This window comes from Rousettus aegyptiacus, unplaced genomic scaffold (assembly GCF_014176215.1).
Source record: "Rousettus aegyptiacus isolate mRouAeg1 unplaced genomic scaffold, mRouAeg1.p scaffold_m13_p_10, whole genome shotgun sequence".
NCBI lineage: Eukaryota > Metazoa > Chordata > Mammalia > Chiroptera > Pteropodidae > Rousettus > Rousettus aegyptiacus.
Window position 1 is genome coordinate 6,249,712 of NW_023416285.1, and position 8,855 is coordinate 6,258,566.

The window sequence follows — 8,855 nt, forward strand, 5'->3', positions numbered from 1 at the left end:
GATTTCCATCCCCGAGGAGAAACCTGGACTTTGGAGATCTCATTTTTATCTTTATGATTATGATTTTTTTGCTTACTTCTTGTGTCATGCCTAAGGATTTCTCCCATGGATGCACATTCTCCTCCAGGCTGGTGCCCCTTGCAGTGCAGAAAGCCATCTGACCTGGCCCCGAACCAAATGGAATCTGTAATTTATCACGCGTCCAAGGGAAAACTGGTCTGGAGAGGAGAAAAATAGCCTTCAGGCTCCTAAACAGAAAGTTTTCAAGTCTGGAGTTGGGGGGGGGGGGGAGGGAATTGATTTATGGCTCTGAAGGAGTCTGCTCCAGAGCGAAAGTCCCCAGTGTCACGGCTCGCTGGCCTGCTACAGCGTTCACTACCCTCTTACCTGGAAAGCCGCTGATCAGCCCTGGCAGGTTGTTACAGCATCCTCAGGTCAGCTGTGGTCCTGATGTTCGATGGAGGTGCCGTGAGGCTGGTCTGGTGTATATTTGATGAGAAATATACAGATCATAATAGCTATAAATCGATCGGCATTTCCTATGTGCCAACACCTGTGCCAAACTCTAAACAACACTAAGCACCTTTAATTGTCACGATATCCTCATAAGGTAGGGATCCTTGTGCTCATTTTGCCAACAGGGAGGGTAAATTTTAGTAAGATGAAGTGGCTCACCCTAAAATTTACAGTCCACACTCAAAGTGGAATTACCTGGGCTTGTGCCATGCGAGATTTCTCTCAGTGGCATGTGGCTAAAACTGACTTTCGATGTGTCCGTTTTTAGCATTGATTAGTCCCTTGGACTGGAGCATCCCTTTCACTGGCTCCTCTGGGTGAAGTCCTAGTTCATTTCTGACCTGCTTCAGATATCACACCTTTCCATGAAGATTTTCATGACCCCTTTTCTCGTCTCCGAATGAGGATCATCCCTCCTCTCTTCTACTTGTACTTCGTGCAAACTTCCATCGTGGTCCTCATCACACCGTAATTCCTGGGCTCACCCCCTGGGCTCTGATCTCCTTGAAAGCAACTCTTCTTTTCATCTTCACTGTTGCTCCAGGCCCTCGGTGACTATTTTATGAACAAACGAGTAAGAATCTTTTTGGATGTTTCGACTGGAAAAGTTGCTTCCCCCACTCGCGGCAGATCTCAGATCTATAAACTTTAGACTCTTTTAAAATGCCATTTTTGTCTGTGGCCATGCTACCCTAAACATGCCCGATCCCGCCTGATCTCGGAAGCTAAGCAGGATTGGGGCTGGTTAGTACTTGGATGGGAGACCACCTAGGGAGACCAGGTGCTGTAGGCGTAAAAAATAAAACATAAGGGCATAAGGGATCGTAAATTAATAAGGTCCTTTCGACTTGTGAGGTCAACCAAGGGTAGCCTCTCCTAAAATAAGTAAGTAAGTAAATAAATAAATAAATAATGCCATTTTTAAGTATTTGGTTCAGCAATATCAAGTTCATGCACATTGTTGAGCAGCCCGTTAACACCACCCAGATCTCCAGATCTCTTCCTGTTATGCAAAACAGAAACCGTATATCCATTAACTCCTACACCTCCGCTCCCCAGTCCTTGGTAACTACCCTTCTACTTTCTGTCTCTCTGATTTTTACTACACTAAGTGCCTCATAAAAGTGCAATCAGATATTATTTGTTATTTGTGAATGGCTCTTCATTTAGTATAATGTCCTCAAGGTTCATCCATGTTGTAACATGTATCAGAATTTCCTTCATTTATAAGATTGAATGATATTTATATATGTATATGAATATTATAGCATACACACACACACACACACACACACACACACACACACACTCTGTTTTGCTTACCCATTCATCTGGTGATCATATCTTAGCTATTGTGAATAATACTGCTGTAAATTTGGGTGTACAAATAGTTATTTGAGATCTGCTTTCAACTCTTTTGAATTATTGATCAAATGGTAATTCCATTTTTAATTTTTTGAGAAACTTCTACTGTAGCTGATTCATCTCTCCTCTTGAGACAGTGGCAAGAGCATGATTTTTAGAAAATGAGAAATCTAGGTCTGGATCTTGCCTATCCCGCTATGACATGTGTGACTTTCCTGGCCTTTGCAATCCCCCCTCTCTCTAACACCTCCTCTAAAGGGTCATTGTCAAGTTTAAATGAGCTAACATACATGAAAGACTTTGTGACACGTACTAGCTTTCTATCGTTTTGATATAATACTGTGATATTTGATTTTTCTCTTCCTTTCTTATTCTCGAAGTGCTGCTAATCTTTAGAAGGATGTGAAAGGCTGCCAATTTCTGGGAAAAATGAAATCTCTTAAGGCCAATTTCAATAATTTCTTCATGGTCAGATCACAGTGCTTGTTTACTTGATCTTGCTTCTCAGCTTCACTCTGAGGAGCCTACTCCTAGTGTTGTTTTAGATAATAACAAGAAAAGGTCTAATTTTTTCCTTAAGGACAAGTATATTTAGTTTCCTGGACCATAACCTTTAAAGAGATTATCTAGGAAGGGAAAATCCCATTTATTGAAGAACAACTTTTTGAATAATTAACGTATCATCCAATTATAGTTGACCCACCATATTATATTAATTTCAGGTATACAACATAGAGATTAGACATTTATATACCTTATGAAGTGGTCATCCCCGTAAGTTTAGTACTCATCTGACACTAAACACCATTGTTACAATATTATTGACTATATTCCCTATGGAAGAGCAACTTTCAAGGTCAAAAAAGAGCAAAACTGAAATTAGTGAAGGGCAGACAATGGGACTGATATTTAGGAATAAAAAGTTAGATGTTGTAATTATCTTCAAATTATATTATCTTTTCTTGGCCATAAATAAGGCCACTTCTGGTATAGGATAAGTTATATGAATCCCTATATATGAATATAGGGATTCCTATAACTTGTCTTGTATGAAAAGAAAACTTGTTTTGTCTTCTGTTTTTCATCAGTAAGTTTGGCCTTTGAAATATCTTCAAATCTATGCTCCTACTTCAGCTTGAAGAGTTAGTTGAAATTGAATGAGACAACAACATCACCGCAAGTTTCTTCAAAGGAAAACGAATATAAAACCCACAGAAATAGTCTGAGAGACAGTGGTGAGTGCAGAAAAAGGAGAGGACAAGCAGCAAAATCGCCGTCTGGGGTATTTCAGATGGACGATCCCGTCCAGAGGATTGCAGAAGAGAAAGACAAGTACTTCCCTTTCAAACAGTCCATTGTCAAAACCCGATGGAAAAGCAAACTTCTAGCTCTCAGGAGAGAAGTAGGGTGGCATATTTGTCATGATTTATAAAGGGATTTATGATTTCTTTTCTTTCCTAGCCCCTATTATCTGAGCAAATGATATCATATCCACTGAGTAGCTCGCGCCAAAAACCTGGGAGGTATTCTTGATTCTTCTTTTTCCTTCACCACCCACAACCAGTTTTCCTCCAGTCCAACATGGGAAGGGCTGAAAGAGTCTGATTTGTCCTAATGATAAACGTTCAACCATCCTTGGTGGCCCCAGGCTGTAGATCTGTACGTCCCAGTGAGGACTGAGCCAGGACAACAGGACTTACTCAGCCTTCATTGTGACAAGACACTTCCTGTTTTCTATGATGTGTCTTTTCATGAGTTTCATTACATTTTTTACACAATTCTATGTAATGTTGGCAAAAAACAGTATTGTTAGACGCACATGGATTCCAGGGTGAAATCACTTTTGAAGACATCTCAATTCCTGGTGTTCAAGGCAGTCTTGACATTCGAATTTGAAAAATATCTGTGATAATGAGAATTAGTCTCTCTATTTCTCTGTTGAAACACAGTAATCTTAATTTTGTCACTTGTACTCTGCAGTGATGAATCATGTGTTTGGACCTTGACACAAACCACCGAAAGCTCATTCAAAGATAGCATTAAATCTCGTGTATAAAATCCGATTTGGTTTCTTTCAATTATGTCATTGCCATGTACTTTGTAATGGCTGACACCCATTTGTCCCCTCTCTGCAAAACATAAAAATTCATTTCAGGCAATGAAATTCAATTTGTCTTGAAGGTAATTCTGTAAAAAATAGTAATCTGTGCGGCACTCAAATCTCCTGCAATGTTCCATTGAGCTTGGGCACAGTTATCTGGCATTGTCCTTGTATTATAAAAGGATAAGTGGAAAATTAATGCTTCTGGTAAGGCAACTATTAATGATAATGGAAAGTAATTAAAAGCCTAAAGTAGAACCTGGAGGAAATTTTCTCTAATCCAGAGCAAATCAAAATGGTATTTTTGGTTTAACTTGCTGTGATAGATGGAATTATAACCTCACAATTATTCATTTCTTCCCAGGCCTTTCTCTGAGTTTTTAGTCCTGGTTGCTCTATTTTCCCAGTTAAAATAAATCTGGGCATGGAGGGGCTTGTGGCTCACCTAATGTTTTTATCCCTCATTCCTCTGTGTACCAGAATCCTACCGCCTCAGGGCGGTCAGGGTCCTTTCCCTGTGCCATGGTGCAGTTCCTTTATTTACCTGTTATGTACAGGCATTGGAGACTCAGGTGACAAGAGACTTTCAGTTGGTGAGGGATATTTCTTGTATACCCTGTGAAAGTCTTTCTCCTTTGGGACAAGAAACTCTACACTTATAGAGCCAAGATTTGTGAGGCGAGGAAGCATAAATTCCCAACTGGGTCACCGGAAGTGCTGATAAGCGGAACCCCTCCTTCCACACCGGGCTCCTGGATTCCTGTCCTGTGCTGATTGGAGAACATGATGCCATGTACTGTTGACTTAAGATGTATGCCCTGACTGTTTAGGCTGTCGCCTCCAAGCTGATGCATTAGGTTCATCTTTAAGAAGTTACCACATCATTGCATCAGGTTAGCAGCTTCTGTGAAAGGACTAAAGGATCTTGTTTTCACTGTTGCATCCCATTTAAAAGAGGTTCCTTGGTCCCCCCAAAAGGTCACATGTCAGTACATAAGCCACTCCATGAACCTCCAGATGATTATGCTGGGTTTATGTGAAAAATTACATTTTCTGTCATAATGTTTAATACTACCCGCAACAAACAGAGTTCTCTCCTTAACATGTGGTTGTAATTGAATGACATCCAGCGATAACCTGTCTCTCTTCCCTTGATCCTTTCCAGTCTCAAAATAACACCTCCCCTCCAAAGGACAGCGTGCAGGGCACTTGCTGGTGAAATGAAGTGTTCGGAGCGATGCTAGTAGGGACCGCTAATTGGCTCTGCTCTGCAGTGGAGGTAGGAGAAGTATTCGTTGCTGCTACTCCTGCCAGTCGTTGGCTTTGCCCATCAGCGGGGTCAGTGGGGAACACAGGAAATTATAGGCTGCGTGTTACTTCCAGACCTTCAGGCTGCCGTGATCCGGCGGCTCTGCCATAGAGCATCTAGAGAGGAGTTTGACTCCCTTGCTATAGTGGCTTTGCCATATATTTTGTGGTGTACATCTGTAGCCTGATTTATCTTATTCTTTGATAATTTTTTTTAGTTTGTTTCTTTGTTTTGCAGGACTTTTTTTTTTTTTTTTGCCAGTAATGAGCTCAGAAAGCAAAAGTGCATGTTTGATGAGAAATTAACTAGATATTTATTTCTCTAGAAAGCTGATGATGTTTGTGAAACCTGCTCAAAATAGTTTTTGACATTTAACTATCCACTAAGAAGGTCATGGTGACATCACCGACTGCAGACTCTGCCTAGACATGACAAATTGACACTTGCAACTGCAGATGGTGTACAACATGGTTTTTTATTTAGATCAATCGAGTACTGTTCTAAACTTATTTCCTTGTTTTTGACTTTGTTTTCTTGTGTATGCGCCTCCCAAAAAGCATAGTTGTTTATGTGTTAGTTTCATTAGAAGAAAAAAATCTTTGCAAACAGTTAAATAATATTATCGGATTTTTTAAGTAAAAAAAATCAGATAGGATTGTTCCAATTATTGATCAATTGTTTATTTACTCAGTAAATCAAGGCAAAGTTTTGGGAATTTCATTTTGTCAAAAATGAAAAATCTGACATTATTCTAAATACTTGAAAATACAATTGAAAGAAAAATTATGTTTATGTTGATAATAACCCAAATATTGATGGAAATATAGCACATGCAATATTCTTGGTAAATTATGCAATCTGTGGATCAACAATAACTATTGACTCATCATCAGGCACATATAGTCCTAATTGCATCCAAACAAGCTTAAATATTCTACCACAGTGGACTTAATGCTGTGTCCTTCCAAATTCACCTTTTTAAGCCCCGTCTGTCAATGAGCTGGTGAAGGAGACAGGGCCTTTGGGAGATGATCGGGTCATGAGGGTGGAGCCCTCTCAAGTTTCATCAGTGCCCTATACAAAGGACCCTGAGAACTCAGTTTGTGACACAAAAGAGGTTCCTCGCCAGAACCTGACCACCCCGGCACCTTGACCTCAGACTTGCAGCCTCCGGGACTGTGAGAAATAAATGTGTGTTGTTTATAAACCATCCAGTTTCTGCTGCTTTGTTATTGCAGCCCAAGTGGCTAAGACATCTATAAATCAAAATAAGAGCTTTATTTGTTAAAATTTACAAAAAATTAAATATTACACTTAAGGAAAATAGACTATCATTTTGTTCTGAGGACAATGCTGATGGTGAAAGCAAAAAAGACTTCAGCATCTTAGTGCAAAGAGTTTCGCTCCTCACTGCCCACCAACAACCGAATTTTAGAAACATGTGAGCTTTCGAAGAACAATCGAAAATCGACCGAAGTGAATTTGCTTCTCCTTCAGTCACTTCTGTTTCTCTCTTTCCTCTTACAGCGTGAGTTGCTCGCCTATATCACAAGTATGAGTCTAAGATTTATTGTTATTGTTTTATAAAACATGTCCCCTGAAGTCAACCAACTACCTTAACTCGTGCTCAGGTACCTGGAACCATCTCTGATTTTCACCTTACCTGGTAACTTTTTGGTGCATCAGCTCTACAAAAATACAAGTAGTATATGACAAGTTCATAACTTCAAAAGGCTGTAGGAAAAAAACGGACAAGCTTGATGTCAGTGAGTGGAAGGTTTATCGAATGTGAGCCCAGTGCGAATCAACAGGCTAAGTCGGCGTTCATGTGAACACTTGAGCAGGTTTCTGAGTGACGACCGTGAGGAAATGGAAGAGAAGTTGAAGGCGGATCAGGGCAGCAGTGGGATGTCTGTGTCAGGACCCAGACCATCCACCCACCGGCCACTCCTACTGGACAGTTGTGTGTACCCAGGCTATGGTGATAAATCTTGAACAAAGGCAATAATAATGACGAATGAGGTCTTTTGCCAGAAAAACATGACTTGGAAGAGGTTGGGACGATGCTTCTTTGAAATAAAGATCCCTGCCTGTGCCCATTGAGAGTTTTGATTTTATGGTAGTTAAAAAAGAAAGAAAGAAAAAGAAAAATTCTAAGATAAAGCAATGATTGTAGGAAACAGTGCGTGAGAGGAAAGAACATGCCGGAGGCTTGCCTTTTGACCAAGTACCATGAGATTAGTCTGGACATGGCAGCCGAAAGTGTCTCCTCTTTCCTGCAGTGACCAGGGCACAGGGTGAGCTCTTTGAGTCTAGTTTGCCATTGACTAGCATCTTTGTCTCTATTAATAGTTTACTGTAATAGTTCTTCAACTAGTACAGAATTCCACTGCCTGATATACTTTAATTAGTCCTCTACGAATAGACCTTAAAATCATTTCTAGCTTCTCGCCGAAGCAGACCCTCCAGTTGGTACATTCTACACGTAGATTTGTAAAGTAAATTCCTAAAAATGGAATCATTTAATAAAAGTTCATTTTTGGAAGTTATAGCGCCATTATCCTCCAAGTACTGCCTGCTATGTGGACTGAGCTGACACTTTCCTCCACAGACGAAGTGGAATGCTACGACGGTCATTCTAATTGCTTACGTGTCAGAACTCACCTTCCATAAATTGCCTTACGGAGTTACCTATTTGTGTAACTGCTATTGGACGGTGTCTTAGAAAATAGAACAGCCCAAAATTTGCATACGTAGCTGGCACTTTTTAAATGTTTTTAAAACTTTCTTTGCTAAGTTTTGTCTAGGTGGATATCTGCTTAGGTGTGTATTTTCTCAGGGATGCAGATGGAGGCAAGCCTGGGGGCCTGATTTAGCTAATCCTCTGTTCTGAAAGAACAGATTAGAAAGAATCTTCTGAATGAATTTCACCCCCAGGCCCATTCTTACTCATCTCCCTTCCTCACCTCCCTTCCTGAGGAGAGGGGGCAGGCTTGCATTCTGCCGCTTGTTCTAATCTGTCTCCTCAATTTCCACAAAAGCTCACTTCCCTGCCCTTGGCTTTCTGGTCTCTCAGGCACCAGCTCTGCATAAGCTACAGAAAACATGGACAAGCTGAACTCAAGGCATCCCGCCCGGAGCAACTGCACCAAGCTGACATCTCCTCCATGTTTTCGCAAAGATCAGCCAAGAGGAATGGCATTCAGGGAGGATTGTCTGAGATATTCCAGCTCACCCTCTTTCGGATATCCTTAAGTATATGCCTGGATCACATAGGAAAACAAGAGGACTTGGTTCAAGACCTTATCTGGAACAATATTGCTGTAATATCTGTTCGGACTATTTTGATGTAAGAATTACCCTTTTGAAACCGTGTGAGGTTTAGAGCATGTGATATAGGTCCCTGTATTCCCTGTCACAAGATTTCCTTTCCTTCTCTCCTTCCTTCTTTCCTTCTTTTCTTCCATCTTTTCTTTCTTGCCAAGAACCTCTAGGAAAAATTCCTGTAGAATTTCAGTAATAAGGAACATTGCAATTCTCCCAAGCCATTGGCTTACTTTTATT

General features: G+C 40.6%; 1 pseudogene; it reads left to right on the forward strand.

Annotated features, from left to right (window-relative positions):
• Positions 1–1,190: 1,190 nt before the first annotated feature.
• LOC118609072 lies at positions 1,191–1,309 on the forward strand (annotated as a pseudogene).
• Positions 1,310–8,855: the final 7,546 nt, after the last annotated feature.